Source organism: Camelus bactrianus, chromosome 34, assembly GCF_048773025.1.
Source record: "Camelus bactrianus isolate YW-2024 breed Bactrian camel chromosome 34, ASM4877302v1, whole genome shotgun sequence".
NCBI lineage: Eukaryota > Metazoa > Chordata > Mammalia > Artiodactyla > Camelidae > Camelus > Camelus bactrianus.
Genome location: NC_133572.1, coordinates 17,792,987 through 17,808,934, shown reverse-complemented (window position 1 = coordinate 17,808,934; position 15,948 = coordinate 17,792,987). Strand labels below are relative to the sequence as shown.

The 15,948-nt window shown below is 43.0% G+C and overlaps 1 long non-coding RNA gene across 11 annotated transcripts in view; it reads right to left on the bottom strand.

The window, feature by feature from the left end:
• LOC105062320 (uncharacterized) overlaps window positions 1-9,069 on the bottom strand; it is a 98,989-nt gene extending 89,920 nt beyond the window's left edge. For all 11 annotated transcript variants that reach the window (XR_012503981.1, XR_012503976.1, XR_012503974.1 and 8 more), the window contains exon 1: window positions 8,878-9,069. This is a non-coding gene — a long non-coding RNA (uncharacterized LOC105062320). The remainder of the gene's footprint in view (window positions 1-8,877) is intronic.
• Window positions 9,070-15,948: the final 6,879 nt, after the last annotated feature.

Sequence of the window (15,948 nt, the reverse complement as noted above, 5' to 3'; positions counted from 1 at the left end):
TCGGCCTCCCAACCTCACCCAATGCCCACTAATAACATCTGCTTTATGGCCTCCGTGCCTGCAACCTGCTCCCTCCTGGCTCTCTCGCCCTCTCCGAGAGGAGGTACTCTGCTCTGCGGCAGGTCTGGTGGAAAGTTGACAGTCTCCAAGCCAAGAGCGAAAGCAGCCAGCCCTGGATAAATGACTTGAAGTGCTTTCTCGAGGGACCCTTTCCAGGTACAGGAGCCCTTCTTAACCAGATTTGGCCGGTGCTGGCAGACAGCCTCGTTCAGGAGCACATTAAAAATCAAAATACAGACACCGTTTGGAAAGCATAGAAAGCTTGACTCTAACATCTTATGTATTAAAACATTGTTACATAAAAATGACCGCAAAGCTCCAAATTCATACTTTCCTACCTTGTGAGACCAGTTGCCACCAGGAATAAGCCCGGGAAAGTGTGAGGCCGACTGCGGGGCCTCGGGAGGCTGGGGGATGAGGCTGGAGCCTCGTTCCAAGCCTCGGGGGCAGACCAGTGCCCTGGCCCTTGAGGGCAGCCCCGTCTGAAGCGAAGTGGGTGAGCTGGTGCCTTCATCTCCCCACACGACTCAAGGGGCCAGCGCCCAGCCCGAGCCACGGTGGAACCGACGGTCTCTTCCGAGGCCCCGTTTCATCTGCCTCATAAAGCCCCAGACAGATTGGCACTGCTCACAGTTTTTAATGAATCGCCGGCTCCAGGCTGGAGCCAAAGGGGCATTACAGACGCAGAATGAACTTCTTTCATACCCTCGGAGATGGTGATACAGGAGGCCAGGCCTCCGGAATAACTTTCTGCCGTGGAACCCAATACCTGTCAGGTAATTCATTTCGTTTTTTTCCTCATCAAGTCTTAGTGGCATCCAGAATGGATGACTTTCGTCTTTGTTTTGAAGCGGACCTGAAGCAGGGCCCTGAACAGTTGAGATGACCAGCCCGCGCTAACTGGGGCTGGAACGCGAATCTCTTAAGGACCCCCAACCACGCGAGAATGTTTATGGAAAGCTGACGACAGGCCCAGCGCTGCTCGGCTTTACGTGCACTGCCTCACTCAGATCCAGCAACATCCCATGGGAAGCCTACCATTTCCCCCTTTTATAGATGAAGGGCCCCCAAGTACGGAGAACGTGAGGTCTTACAGTTAGTCCCATTCTGTCCCTACTTGGTCAACATAATACCTTTGACGTGGTTCAAAGATGAATGAATAAGGCATGATGTGGATGGTTGGACACTGGGAAGATAAAGTATTTTGAGGTCACTAGACACTTGTTTAAATCCAGATTCTAATACTTCGCCATTTCTTCATTTGTAAAATGGGGCCATCTGTAGACTCAGGGTCTCTGCGCTGGACAGAACAGTCAAGTACAATCCAAACAGGGCCACCTAGAATTGTATGATTTGATGTTCTTGTCAAGACTTCAGCAATTCCAAATTGTTCATAAATTCTGTTTGCCGTTTTTCCTCCAGAGAGAGCGCGGTACTGAGGTGAAGGGAAGACGCACTTCGATTATTCTTAGTTTTGAGTCATAATTCGTCCACGTACTGGCTGTGGGACCTTAAGCAAGTTACAGTCTCCTGAGTTTTTCTATCCCAGTCTGGGATGGGAAATAAATACATTGATCTGGAATTACTGTCCTAAAGGTTTTGTTACTTGGAAGGGGAGTACCATAACTAAAACCTAAAATGTGAGAACAGCTTTGGAACCAAGCAGTGGGTGGAAACTGGAAAAGCTGTAAGGAGTTTGAGAAGAAGGTTAGTGAAAAATTTAAGTGCCGTGAATACACAGGCCATATAATTTTGGACTTTGAGGAAAATGCTAGTGACGTCTAAAAGGAAATTGAAGAAAATCTTATTGGAGACTAGACGAAAGGAGATTCTTGTTATGAAGTGGCAGAAAGTTTAGCAACACGGCCACCTGCCACTGGAGACGAAAGCACAACATGTACGCAATGAACTGAGTGAGCCTCTGCTATTCCCCACCAGAGTATTAAAGTGATACCGGGTTTCTTCCTGACATTTACAGGAGGTAAGCCTGTCATATGAAAGCCTTAAATTGAACTTGCCAGGAAACCATTAAAACCACTAAAAAAAACAATGGTCTTGAACATTCTCAGCCCTTCCCAATGGCAAACAATGATAAATTTTACAAAGGGCTTTCAAACAAAGATCAAATACAGGACACTTTCAGGAAAACATTGTGCCTCCGAGTACTATTCATTTAAATGGAGGCCCCATAAAGATTTTAAGAGCTTGACTCGCAATCAAACAACAGAACTTTTAAGATGTTTAGGGACATTGTCCCTCAGCAGAAGCTTCGGCCCTTTAGGAGGACCTCTCTCGAAGAGATCTATGGGCTTTTATCGAATGGAATAAACCCTGGTAGGATTCTCAGGAGGCCCACAAAATTTTTTAAAGAATTATTTCAGCTTTGACTGAAAATTACAGAGAAGAGGAGAAAATGAAAAGAGGCCATTAGACGTCAAAAATTCTACTGAAAAGACGGTTAAGAAAAATACTCAGTTGCAAACACATGCTCATTTTCATGAAAGAAGGATGACTCAGAGGGCAGAAATAGGAGTGCAGAAGGCAGAGGAAGTGTGATGGGGCATAACCCCTCATCAGGAGTGTGCCTGAATCCTAATCCAGGAACGTCCGCATCTGCCCGGCTGAATTCCGGAACAGTTCAGGGTCCCTGCGTGCCTCCCACTTTCCCCACTTTTGAGCAGAAATACAGACGGTGGTTATTCTGTGCCTTTCTAAACATTGCCTGTTGAGTGCATGGGGCAGAAAACTTGTCTCTTCACCCCCAGGTCTATACAGAGAGAGGAATCATATTTAAGGAACTATGTAAATAGGAAACCACACCTGCCAAGCCTCTTCTGTACCTGGACCCGATTTAGATGACAATATTCTAGACCGCAAGCTGATGCTCTAATGCGATGAGATGGGGGACCTGGAGAGAGAAGTGGATGTGCTTTGCCTGTGGAAGAGAGACGAACCATTCAGCCCTAGAAACTGGACTGTGGTAGCCAGCTTCCAAGATGGCGCCTATCATTCACGCCCTTCTCTACTGTACCAGAATTGGTCTGAGTGATTAATAGAATCTGGCAGACATGGTGTTATTTCACTTCTGAGATTAGGTTATAAAGGACACTGTGGACTCTGACTTGTTCTCTCTCTCTCGCATCCCTCACCCTGGGGAAAGCCAACTGCTATGCTGTGAGCAGCTCTATGGAGAGGCCTGTGCAGTAAAAACAAAAAAAATTTTTTTAAACAGAAAACAAAAACTGAAGCCTCCAGCCAACAGCCATGTGAATGAGCTTGGAGGTGGATTCTCCGGCCCCGTCAAGTTTTCAGACAACTGGAGCCCCAGCCAACATCGTGATGGAAACATCACACTGAGCCAGAATCACCCAGCTCCTGGATTCCTGAAGCTCAGAAAGTGTGTGAATAACAAATGTTTGTTGTTTTAAGCTGCTCAGTTTGGGAGAGACTTGTTATGCAGCTATAGATAACAGATACAGAGAGATAATACAGAAAAGTTTCTTTAAAGTGTCACATTAATGTGGTGAAAAACAACAAATGTCTGTGTGGTAAAAAAGATTTGCTACCTAAAGACATATTTTACTAGAAGACATGGAATATAATAATTAAGATCCATTTGCTACATGTCACTCTATGTGTGTAAAGGACATGAACGTACAGAAATGCTTTCTAGAGTCAAGGTGTCATCTCTGGAGAAAGGAGCACAGATCTATACCTCATTAGTCTTTAGATTGGTTAAAAAAAAATCGTTTGCTTTTACCAATGGGCCAAGAATGTCTTCTGAATAAATGCATTCTCTCTCTCTCTCCCCCGCCCCCATATATATGGTGCCAGAATAGCTCTATAATTGGAAAAAATGCTAGTGTTTATTATTCTGTATGCTCCCCACCTGGGGGTAAGAGGGAGATTGGATTTTAATCCACTCAAAAGGGCTCAAGAAGACAGGCGTGGATGAAAGCAGGGGCCGGGCATTCTAATGACCACAGCACAAACTCTGGATCCCCACCCTTGGGAAAGGATTTTCAAACCCAATGTGACAGACAGTCAGGGTGGAGCCTGGGAGAGGAGAGACAGGGGGCTGGAAGAGCCTGAAAGAGTAAATGCTGTTATAACCAAAGTTTCCATCCTATTGGGGATAACTGAGGCATCTCCCTACCGCCTGACTGGGACAAAACAAGCTGTAACGGCCTGTAACTAAATAAAGCAACAGGAAAGGGAAGACATTCTTGTCAGCAATTCCCAGTTTCAGCGGGATGTTTTGACTACAGAGTGAGTAGCACTCGTCACTGAAAACTGACAAGAACAAATCTTCTACGCATCAAAATACATCTCCTGGGGTTCGTTTCTTTCGGAAACCTCCATCTCCCGCCTCCTCCTGACCCCAGTAGAACCTGGGATCCTGGGCCCAAGTTTTGTTTTTGATCCTCTCCGTGGAGCCATTTAGATGTCTTTCTTTTTTCATTCCTCCCTTTCTCTCTTTTTAATGTGCGTTTAGTGCCAGTGAGAGAAGCCAGATGGAAACTAAAGCTCTCTGTTTATGACTGAACAGGTACACCACAAACAGCAGTGTAAATGTTCCACCCCGCTGCCTCCCACACACCCAGACTGCCCCAAACGCCACCTGGAAGGACCAGTTTCTCGTAGAGGGATGATGGTTCCGTGTCTATGCTTTTCGAGCCTGGTAATATTTGCTTAAGAACAACATTTGAATAGAGGCCCCTCAGAAAACTCACATTTCCATATTTACTGGGGGGTTTTTGTTTATTACCGATGAGGTTAAGAAACCATTCCATATACTTGCTAAGTGAAAATAAGCAGGCTACAGAAGAGCATGGCCAGTCACCATCATCGTAGTAACACTGTTAGCATTTCCTATACATCGGGACCTGTGCTGGGCACGTCAGGTCCGTAGAGGTGAGTGGATGTGACATGCGCTCATAATGCCCATTTTACAGATGAGAGACTGAGGTGCGAAAAGGTGAAGTAACCCATCCAACTGCAGATGACCACCTCTGGGGAGGAGGGTAGACGTGCGATAGAAGGTATCTTGGACTCTTTTATACTGTTAGGAATTATTTACCATTTTTATGATTTGATGCATTTTTAGTGAGAAGAAAATAATTTCTTTCTTTTTTCTTTTTAAAAAGGCATTGGCTTAATCGTGGTGAGTGACCCAGGAACTCCAGAGCCAGTTTATCGGGCTCCCCAGCACACAAGCTCTTCATCACTCTGCTTTGACTCTACTGTTAGGAAAAAAAGAATCTATAGACCTACAGGTGCCTGGTTTTGACCTCTACAGTCATTACCTGTCTGCCCCACGGGGAGCAGCAGGACAGAGTGACCACATTAGCTATCATCCCAAAGAAACACTTTTGAGAGTAAAAGGAAGTGCTAATTGGACGGCATCTGTCCTGGGTGGACTCGTGTGTATGACCTGATTGGGAGCAATGGTTTTCATTATGCTGTGCAGACATCAAATGTTCTGTCTTGAGCAGGGATCGTTTCAATAAGGAGAGAGGCAGTGCAGTGCACCCTTTTTTTTAAACAAAGACGCTTTTAGTTCTGACTCCTGTGGATATACATTTTTTTCATCCAAATCATAAATTAAAACTCGCATAATTAGCCTTGTGAGACCCAGATCCCAGGACCCGGTCAAGTCAAGCCTGGACTCCTGACTTGCAGAAACCAGGAGACAGTAACTGTGTGATCTTTTACGCTGCTAAACTTGTGGCAATATTGCTCACGCAGCATTAGAAAACTGATACATCCTCCCACCAGTGGTGTATTAGAATTTGAGATACTCTCCACGAAACCCCTTGTATTGTCAGTTTGGCCGTGTGGGTGGGTGTGGGTTGTGATTTTAATTTTAATTTTCTAGATGACTAATAATGCTGAGCACTTTTTCATATGCTTATTGGTCATCTGAATATACTCTTTTATGAAGTGCCTTCATAAGTATCAAGTATTTTTCCCATTAAAATAGAAACGAGTTGTCCATCTTTTGATTGCTGAATGTAGGAATTCTTTATTTATACTGGGTATGAGGTTTTGTAGGATACATGGATTAAAAATCTCTTCTCCCAGCCTGGAACTTGCCTTTTCATTCTCTTAATTGTGTCTTTTAATGAAATAAAAGTGTTCTCCATTTTACTTTAAACAAACTCGCATAATTCAAATTATTCACCACCACAGTCAGAGAAGTGCTGACGGCCGTAAATGTGGCAATCATTGTGATTGAAATGCTCATGTTTAATCAAAGTGCTTGGAAACTACTCTGGAATTCATCCCTCCCCAGCAGCAGGGCAGCAACCCTGCGATCATGGCTTCTGCTGTGCAGGTGGCAAACCCAGAGCTCTGGGTCACCTCCCCAGAGGCTACCCTGCAAGTTAGTCAGCTTCTGCTCCACCTAGCACCAACTTCCGCCGCTCCCCTGAGCTGCAAGACAGTTTCCAGCCCTCCGTGGCTATTCATAATTTTCTCCAAAGAAATAAAAGCCAGCTTTGGAAGAACATATGTGTTACCTTGGCCACATCATGCACCAGTACACAAACACCATTTCCATCTAGCCAAGACTATCAGTAAATAATGTAATTTGACTCAAAACGGGGCATGAGCATTTCTCAGTAGGGGCAGCCTCGTCTGGACCAGTTCGGATGACTAAGGAAACTCAGGATGTGGAATCATGAATCAGAAAGCGACCTCCTTTCCTCTGACTCAATGCTGAGCTCATGAGCCCAGGTGGTGCTGGGGGTTCTGCGTTCCTGGAGGGGCTGAACTCCTCGCAAATACACAAAAACCAAGGAAAAACTTACGAGCTTTGCTACTGCTCCTTAAACCAGGCTCTAAGATGGCACTGTACTAACTGCTGTAAACGTATTGTTTAATCTCAACAATGTGTATTCCATATTATTGTCCCATTTTAAAGATGAAGAAACTGAGGCTCAGAGAGCTTGCCAATGCTCCCCAACCAAGCTTATGCCTTACCAGTGCTCTTTCTCGTATATTACCCTGCCTCACAATAAAGAGCAAGAAGCAAGAATTAAAATGGTGTGAAACATTCTGCGAGCCTCTTACGCGTGTTTCACTCTGATCGCTGTCACTGTCACTTAAGTTCTATCAGTAGTAATACAGCTTTTAAATACACATTTCATTTCTTCCATTCTATTCACAAACTTGGGAAAGTACTACTCAATTTTGAGTACATTTATGGTAATTAGAGTATTATCCGTTTTTCCCTCATATACCGAGAGGTCTAACATGTATTAGTAAATTCTTAAGAAGGAAATAAGCAGCGAACTTTGCCGGCAGGTGTATTAGCTCCAACCTCAAAGGCAATGCGTGAGTCGCCCACATTTCTTTGGGTCTGCTGGACCCTCTCCCCCGAAATGACAGCGCATAGCTAACCACACATGGCCCCTGTGGTTACAGAGGCTGGGGTCTGTCTGGCTGACCCCTCAGAAGCAGTTTGAAGCCTCTCAACGTGATTCCAAGCACAACGCTTGCAATTTAGATTTTTACCACTAGGTGGATGGTAGTGCTTTGTACACTTGTTAACAGTTCTGCTGAATAACTCCCCAGGAACTGATAAACATTTAAGTTTATAAAGTCAGTTATGCCAGCTTTAATCAAAGCTTATGAGCTCCACTAAAAAACAAGATTTTATCATTTAAAAGGGACGAGAGAACAATAAAGCCATGTGGTATAAAAAAAAATCTCATTGATAATACCAAACCCTACTTAATTATGTTGTTTTGTAAAAGTAACCTCTTTTCTTAAATAAGCGTAAGAACTAACTAATCTGATTTGGAACAAAGGGAAGCCTTTAAATTGCTAGAATTTGGTGCCTTTCTCACTAAAATTCAATTACTGCTGATTACTGCTGAATCTAACTTTGGTTTTACTTTTTGTATTTTTAAAAAGAAAACTTTAAATTTTTTTTCCATATATGGAGTCTCGGTTGTCAGAGGAGTCAGACTTCATACGTGACTGAGGTTAGAAGCTCCTACAGCCTCTCACGGCACAGCTAATCCGCATTGTGAGAACTCGGGGGAAGAACCTACCTCCCGGCCTCTCCTCGAGCTTCTGTGACTCTCATGTGGTGGAAGACTTAAACGAGGACGTGGGTGGCCTTTGGCTTGTCCCATTCCCTGGTGACCATCCCCCTGACTGCCCTTTACAATCAGGAATGATTTATTTCTCCAAGAAACTCCTTTCCATTCTAATTCCTGGACCTTTGAATCCTAGAATCAGCATAGAACTATAATAATGATAATAATAAATGTAATAGTTAAGGCTTCCACTGTGCTTAAAATAGGCCAGTCACTACATAAGCATTTTATACATATTTTAACTCATTTTAAGGTATGACACATCAAACATTAATTATCTAGAAGACATTCCTAAATAGCTTCATAGCTCCTTTTTAAATGTTTATGCCAAATGCCTATTGAATGATGCCAGTTTTAAACAGTTTATACGTTCATATAAATCTTACACATTGATATACGTAAATATGTGATCACATGTACACACCTCTTCTCCCCTCTTCCTGTCTCTTACTTTCCCAGGTGGTTTGTGGGCTCTGAAAGGTGATCTTCCCTTTTAGCCCAACCTGTCATTCCTCCACGAAAACCTTTCTGCTCGGGAGCCCTGTTCTCTGGCCAGCAGCACCTGCATTTACCACGCGCTTGTTAGCAAAGCAGAACCTCAATCCTTGTCCCAATGCAAATGAAAGCATAACATTAATGGCAGAAAGCAAGATGCATTTCCCTCAAAACTCTGACCCTGTGGACAAAATAGCACATGTTAGCAATTTACCTCTTTTCAGATGTCTACTCGAAATTATCCAAGTGTCTCCCCTTTTCAGATCCATTCGTAATTAAATGGAGCAGGCACCATGGCATTGCTTCTGTGAATGTCCCCCATGTGCACCCCAGGCTTGAATCTGAAAATGTGGACCGTGAGGGTGGGAGCTGCACAGAGTCACTTGGACTCTGTCTCATTGGCAAACTCAGCAAACTGCTTTAATATTTGAGAGAGTTCATTAAAACTGAGGAGCACGAAAGTGCATTCTTTAGATGCCAAGAAGCAATGAGTGGTTCTAGCAACCATAGAACTATGTGTTTGTGAAATTAAGACTCGGAGGAGGGGGTGATCTGCAAGGTTACAGCTGCGCCCACCCCAGCTCCTGCTACCCCACCTCCCGGGCTGCTGCAAGGTTGGGGCTGATCGTTTTAAATCTTAGGAGATGGGAAGGAATCATTGGGAATAAGAGGGTGAGAGAGAAGGGGTGAGGCAAAGGGAAAGTGCAGCTAGTTCCAGCCCCCTGTCCTTAGACTAGGATAGCAGCCTGGGCTGCTCAAATACCTCGTCAAGGGAACATCTCTCTGGAATTCCTGTTAACACTCCATCTAAAAGTTTTAAACGTATATAAGAATGTTAATGACAAGAATTAAATATATATTTTTGACATTCTCAAATCTTGTTAAAGAAAGGGGAAGAAATTAAGTGGATGAGAGACATCCACAACAGATACCTTTGCTTTCCTGACTTTGTGTGTGTGAGTGGTTGGATTTTAAACAATACGCTTGCATTGTTATTTATTATTTTAATTTGTGAAAATAACGTGGCTGTTTTGTTTTGTTGCATTCTTTTTTATTGAAGTATGGTCAGTTCACAATATTCAGCCAATTGGTAGCACCATTTCTTTTTCTGTTGTTGTGTTTATTTTGGGTGTACAGCATAATGATTAATTTATACATATGTTACTTTTCCCTATTCTTTTTCTTTTTTTCCCCAGTTTTATTATGTAGAATTATTATAGTTCGACTGCACATACACATTATATTGCATGTAAACACATATAAACAGTATACCGCACATTTTTTTAGTTTTCATATATGTACTAATTATTGTTTCTAAGGACAGATTAGATCTTTAGCTTTTTAAACTTACATAGTTATCAAAGGAATAAAGCCAACTACAAAATAAGAAACAACAGAACGCGGTGATCCAATCATAAAGGACAGTCAGGTGTGCTTACACATATGCAAGAAATCAAAATAAAAATTAGTTTATTTGTGGCCTTATTATTATTATTATTATTATTATTTTTAGATCCCTCATATAAATGATGTCACATGGCATTTTTCTTTCTCTTTCCGGCCCACTTCACTTTGAACGACAGTCTTCAGGTCCATCCATAGTGCTGCAAATGGCATTATTTTATTCTTTTTTATGGCTGAGTTCTTTAATATCTTTTTTACTAGTGGAGGTCCTGGGGATAGAAATCAGGCCCTCATGCATGCTAAGCATACGCTCTACCACTGAGCTATTATCTGCCCCTCTTAAAGAATGTTTTTTAGACCAAGTTCTCGAGGTCGATACCAAAGATGACTTTTGGAGGAGCAAACCGCCTTCCCAGCTAGGATCCTTGGTCTATTCTTCTTGGCCAGCTGACTCGCAGATCCATTTACCCTAAATTCCCCCCAAAATCGGGAGGTGTCCACACACAGTGGTTAATGCCACCTGGTCTTGGTGCCGCTGCCTTTTTACCAAACCACTGAGCACTAAGCAGAACCAGAGTTCTCACTAGAGATGGAACTGCCCTCTGCGGGGCATTTTGGAGACTGGTATGGTCTTTCAGTGGTTATATTTCCTGTACTTAATGCGCAGTATTCCCCGTGTGACATATTCTGCAATAAACAGAATGGTCCTATACAATGAGTTGTCCAGCAACTTTTGTGCAGCCCAAAGACATTTGTCGTTAAAAAATTCTGTTTATAACTTTCTTGCCTAGAACCTAAGTCCATTTTATATACAGGCATCAGCATAGTATGACTGTATGCTGAATTGTCCAGAAATATAACCATGTATAAATCAAGAGATGCTTGTCTTCCTTTTTTGCGTTCAAAATTTTGCCAGGAGTTATTTACTGTTGTGGAAATCCACGTCACCAACAGCACGGCCATGGCAGGTACGTGAGTCACTGGCATAGTACATCTTTATCAGTTTGCATTTGCAGCCGTCACGTATGCCATGATTCCAAGTAGGTACAGGTATCTGACGACTTCATTGTCTCTTTTAACATAGTTGTGCCCAAACGTGTACATATGGGTAAACATATTACTTATTTATGGATTTTTTTTATTACTCCTTCCTCTCGCCATCAGGGCATCATACGGATTTGTAATGAAGTGTGCAGGGAGGCTATGTTGTTTATAAACTACATCGCAAAGTAGAGGAGGGAACATTTAATATATATAATACAATAAAAAGGAATAAATAGGGTTGAGGTCACTGGTATAAGCAATTTCCCTGGAACCTAAAATCCAAAAGAAGATCAAAAGACCAAACAAATAGAAACACTAGAATGAGGACCTGGAAATTAGGACGTGCTTCTGCTCTACAGACAGATGGCTCTTGACTTCTCAGATTTGCCTTCTCCTGCCTGCTTCTTGAATGTAGGTGTTGCCCCATTCTCTCACTCTGATCGTCTTCCGTGGAAAAATGTATCCACTCATAAAGCTTCAGTCACCATCTCTACACAGCTGATTCCAAATCTACACACCAGGTCTGACAGATCTGAGCATCTAACAGAGGCATCAGTTCTGGTTTTGGATGAGACACATCCATGTTGTGCTATACCCCAAATTCATGTAGCAAATCACATTCATCACCTTTTCCCCAAAACTTAGTCTCTGCCCTGGTGTTTCCACTATTGACTAACAATATCCTTATCCTCCAAGTCACCCAGAGTCACAACCTCAGATAAGAAACGTTAGAACCATCTGAACCATTTTTCAACCCCAACCAATCATCAGTTCCACCCAAATGTCTCTCTGAAACCTTTCTTGGTGGCGTGCTAGTAAAATGATATCAAAAAGATGAGACTTTTTAAAGCCCTAATTTGTAGTGTTTGCCAGTTTCTGTAGTATAAATATTCCCACTATGATCAACTTAAAACTACCAAAAGTTTAACATTTAGCTCACCAAATTCTTAAAAAATTAACAATTAGCTCTTGAAAGTTGGTACTCTTTTCTATTTCTACCGCTCTCCACACCCAGTTAAATCATTTGTTATTTATTTTCTGAACGATTTAAAAGCTTATAAGTTAGTCCGCCTACCCCTCACTCCAATTACATGTGTGCATAAAATACTCTTATATTTCTTTGTTACGTGTAAAATAAATGTCAAGAACCTTAGCCTTGTGTGCAAAGTCTTCCAGAATATGGCCTTTCCCAGTTCCTTTCCACTACACCCCGAATCCACCCACCGCTACATCCTACACACTCACTCACACATACACACACACAGAGCTCTTATGCTCCAGCCCCGCAGGGACACCCAGTATTCTCTGAAAAACAAGGCACAGTGCAGCTCAGTTCATACACATGTCTTTCATAGAATCCAAAGTATAGCTGAACAGGCAACCCTCAGAGAGGGTTGGAACTTAGCTCCAGGACCTTAGCCACAGAAGTTCACAAACCTGTATTTCAAGGCTCTGGAATGAATGTGACTCAGCTCCCAACACCTTTCTCTTGTGTCTCACAGTTTAAGTGATAAAGAAATTCTGATTGGCCCAGCTCTGGTCACAAGTGCATTCTAGGTCCAACCAACTATAACCAGGGCCAAGGTCACATACCAAAATTCTCAGGCAGAGAACAGAGATCCCAGCCTTAGCAGATATCTTCAGTATTGGTTACTTTAGTCAGAAACATAATTACCCAGGGCTGAGGGGAGAACAAACACAGCCCAACTGTATTAGTTAGGAATGCTTTGGGCAGCAAGAGACACAAAACACGGTACATAGCTTAAATAAATGAAAATGTATTATTCTGACATACCAAGGAGTCCAGCTACTGGCATTACTAGCCTCAGGCTGATTTCTCTATGATTCTCTTGGCCTCCCCCTCATGGCCCTGGGCTGTTGTACATCCATATATGCATTTGAGACTTAAAAAGGAGAAAGAGTGGTATTATCTGTAATCATTCCTGTTTATCAGGGGAGCCCAGAAGATTCCCCAGAAACTCCCAGGAGATTTTGCTTAGTTGCTATTGCTACATCTGGTGCATATGACCACTCCTCACAGGAAGGGAGATCAGAAAAGCAGGAAACAGAGTAGAATCAGTTAGCTTAGATCGACCATGATCTAGAACTAGGCACACAGAGGACCGCCTCCCCCCCAAAAAAATTGAGGTCAACCATCACAGACTCTAGAGTGACCCCCCACTTTTTGGCTTTAACACTCTTGCTCAATTCCTTCTCCCTCAGTGTGGGTGGGAGCTGTGAGTTGCTTCTAGCCAATAGAATATGGCAGAAATGATGAAACGTCCACTATTATGTTGCATCATACACAATTCTGTCTTGCTAAGGCTCGTTCCAGAGACTCTCTCTCCCTAGCTGGCTCTGAAGAAAGATGAGTTGGGAGGCCCACATGCCAAGGAGCTGAGGATGGCCTCTACAGAGCTGAGCTAGCAAGAAGCCAAGATTCTCAGTCCTACCACAGCAAGGAAACGAACTCTCCTGGCAACTTGAGTAACGTAGGTTCTTCCCCAGTCAAGTCTCCAGATAAGAATGCAGCTCAGATAACACCTTAACTGCAGCTTTGTGAGACTCTAAACAAAAGATCCAGCTAAGTCATAACCAGACTCCTGATCTACCAAACTTGTAGGACAATAAATGTGTGTTGTTTTAAGTCACAGTGTTTATGGCAATTTGTTATACAGCAAGGGGTGACTATTATATCAAGGGAGAATCAGAAAATGTGTTCAGTGAGGTAGCCAGTAGTTTCTGCCGTATCAGTCAAGTTATGTTTGATTCCGTTGCTTTTGTATATAAAACATTTTTTAACACGCTTCCGTGTTTTATTATCATCCTTAGGTCTAATCTCTAGGCCTGCAACTTAAATCCACAGAGGTCATGAATTCCATCTTCTTCCACATCACTCCCCTCAGAAATCCCTTTCCTGACCATGTTGACATTGCACTGTCTTTGTTCCTTTCAACTTCTTTAACTGTGGGTGCCCCTGAGGCTCGCTCCCTGACCTGATGCTCTTCTCTGTAGCTACGTTTATCCAGTTCCTCTTGATATTCCATGACTACTCTAAATTCAAAATGGCTAATTCCTTCTCTCTCTGTCCCACAAACTACTTTCCCTCCCAACGCTCCTTCTCTGTTAGTAGCACTACAGTACTTTTAACCTTTCAGAATCAAAATCTTGAAATAATAATTAGTTCCCCTTACTTTCACCCCTCAACAAATCCTGGAGATCTTCTCTCTCATAATATCTCCAAAAAAGCATCCATTTTCACTGCTACCATCCTGTTTCAGGGCTTCAGAACCTCTTGTGTGTTTTACCACAATTATCTGTGAATTGATCTTCCTGTCTCTGCTTCCCTACACCTTAATCCATTGCACACACCACCACCTTTGGAAAATCAAAAATAATTGTATCACCTCCAAATAACATCTCCCTTCCATAACCACTTGTGGCTGGTGTAGAGTCGTGGATATTTGTAGTTATTACCCACCTTCTAGTTCCTTCTCCTCTTCCCAACATCTCCTTCCTGCCCCGGTGTCCCAGCTACACACACATACAGACACACACAAACACACAGAGATACATATGTATATTCTTTCTCTCATGTGGGGATCCAGGAAAGCTGACTTCAGCTCTGGTCCCAGGGGAGCAGTGACCTTTGCTAAAACAATCAGCTCATTCTATACTCCTCCATTCCCCCAAACACAATGTCAGTTCAGTGTTACCTAGGCCAGTCCAATCAGAGCAAATCTCAGAACTAACACAGGAAATGCCATGACAAAGATGATCTTTTCCCCTCTGGATGCGTCATCTTGAAACTACAAAAGCAGATCTCCTCAAGATGACGTGAGGAGGCCTGATACTTGGTGATACAGTTAAGCTGCTGGGTCAAATCTTGGCTAAAGCCTGCGCTATACTCAGGCTTCTCGTTTATCTTCTATCTAAAGATTCCCTTTATTGTTTAGATGAGTTTGTTCTGAGTTTTCTCTTACTCACAGTCCAAAACATCCTGGTGAATGCAGCCAGCATCCCACATTCAGCATACAGTTCTAGGCTTGACTGCACTCATTTCTGGGTCCGCTATAATGTGAATATATGAACACTCCCTTTTCTCTAAGTGCATTCATGTTCGTGTCTATCCCTGAAATAGACTTCAAGCTCCTGTTAGGACAGAAAGTTTCTATGTATTTTATATTCCAATGGCAGCCATGCTAGTATAATAGTAAGTATCTATTGATGAAGAATTTAGCATATTCAAGTCAGCACAAAATATGCTAGAATTTAGGATACTGACAGCTTTAGAACAATTAAGAGTCTAAGAGAAAAAAGCCAATTTCCTCACCAGGCTGGCAGAATTTGGCTCCTTGTGGCTGTAGGACTGAGGTGCTCATTTCCTTGCTGGGTGTCAGCAGGGGGTCACGTTCAGCTCCCAGAGGCTTCCCGCATTCCTTGCCTCAGGGCCATCTCCATCTTCAAACCAGCAATGGCACACTGAATCTTTCTCACGCTTCTAATCTCTATCTTTCTCCATCTCTGACCTCCAGACTTGGATTTAAAGGGCTTTTGTGATTAGGTCTGGCCCACCCAGGAAATCTCCCTGTGTCTTAAAGATGATTAATTTGGGATGTAGCATAATCACAGGAGTGATAGCTCATCATACTTGCAAGTTTCACCCTTACTCAGGGGGAAGACATTACACAAGGGTGAAGAGCACTGGGATGTCTTAGAGCTCTGTCTACCACGGACCCCTACCTTTTAGCTTGACAGGTGGATTCCCGAATACAGATTACGTCTCCCATCTTACAGTGAGGTACAGCCATGTACCTAAGTGCTGGCCAAAGAAATG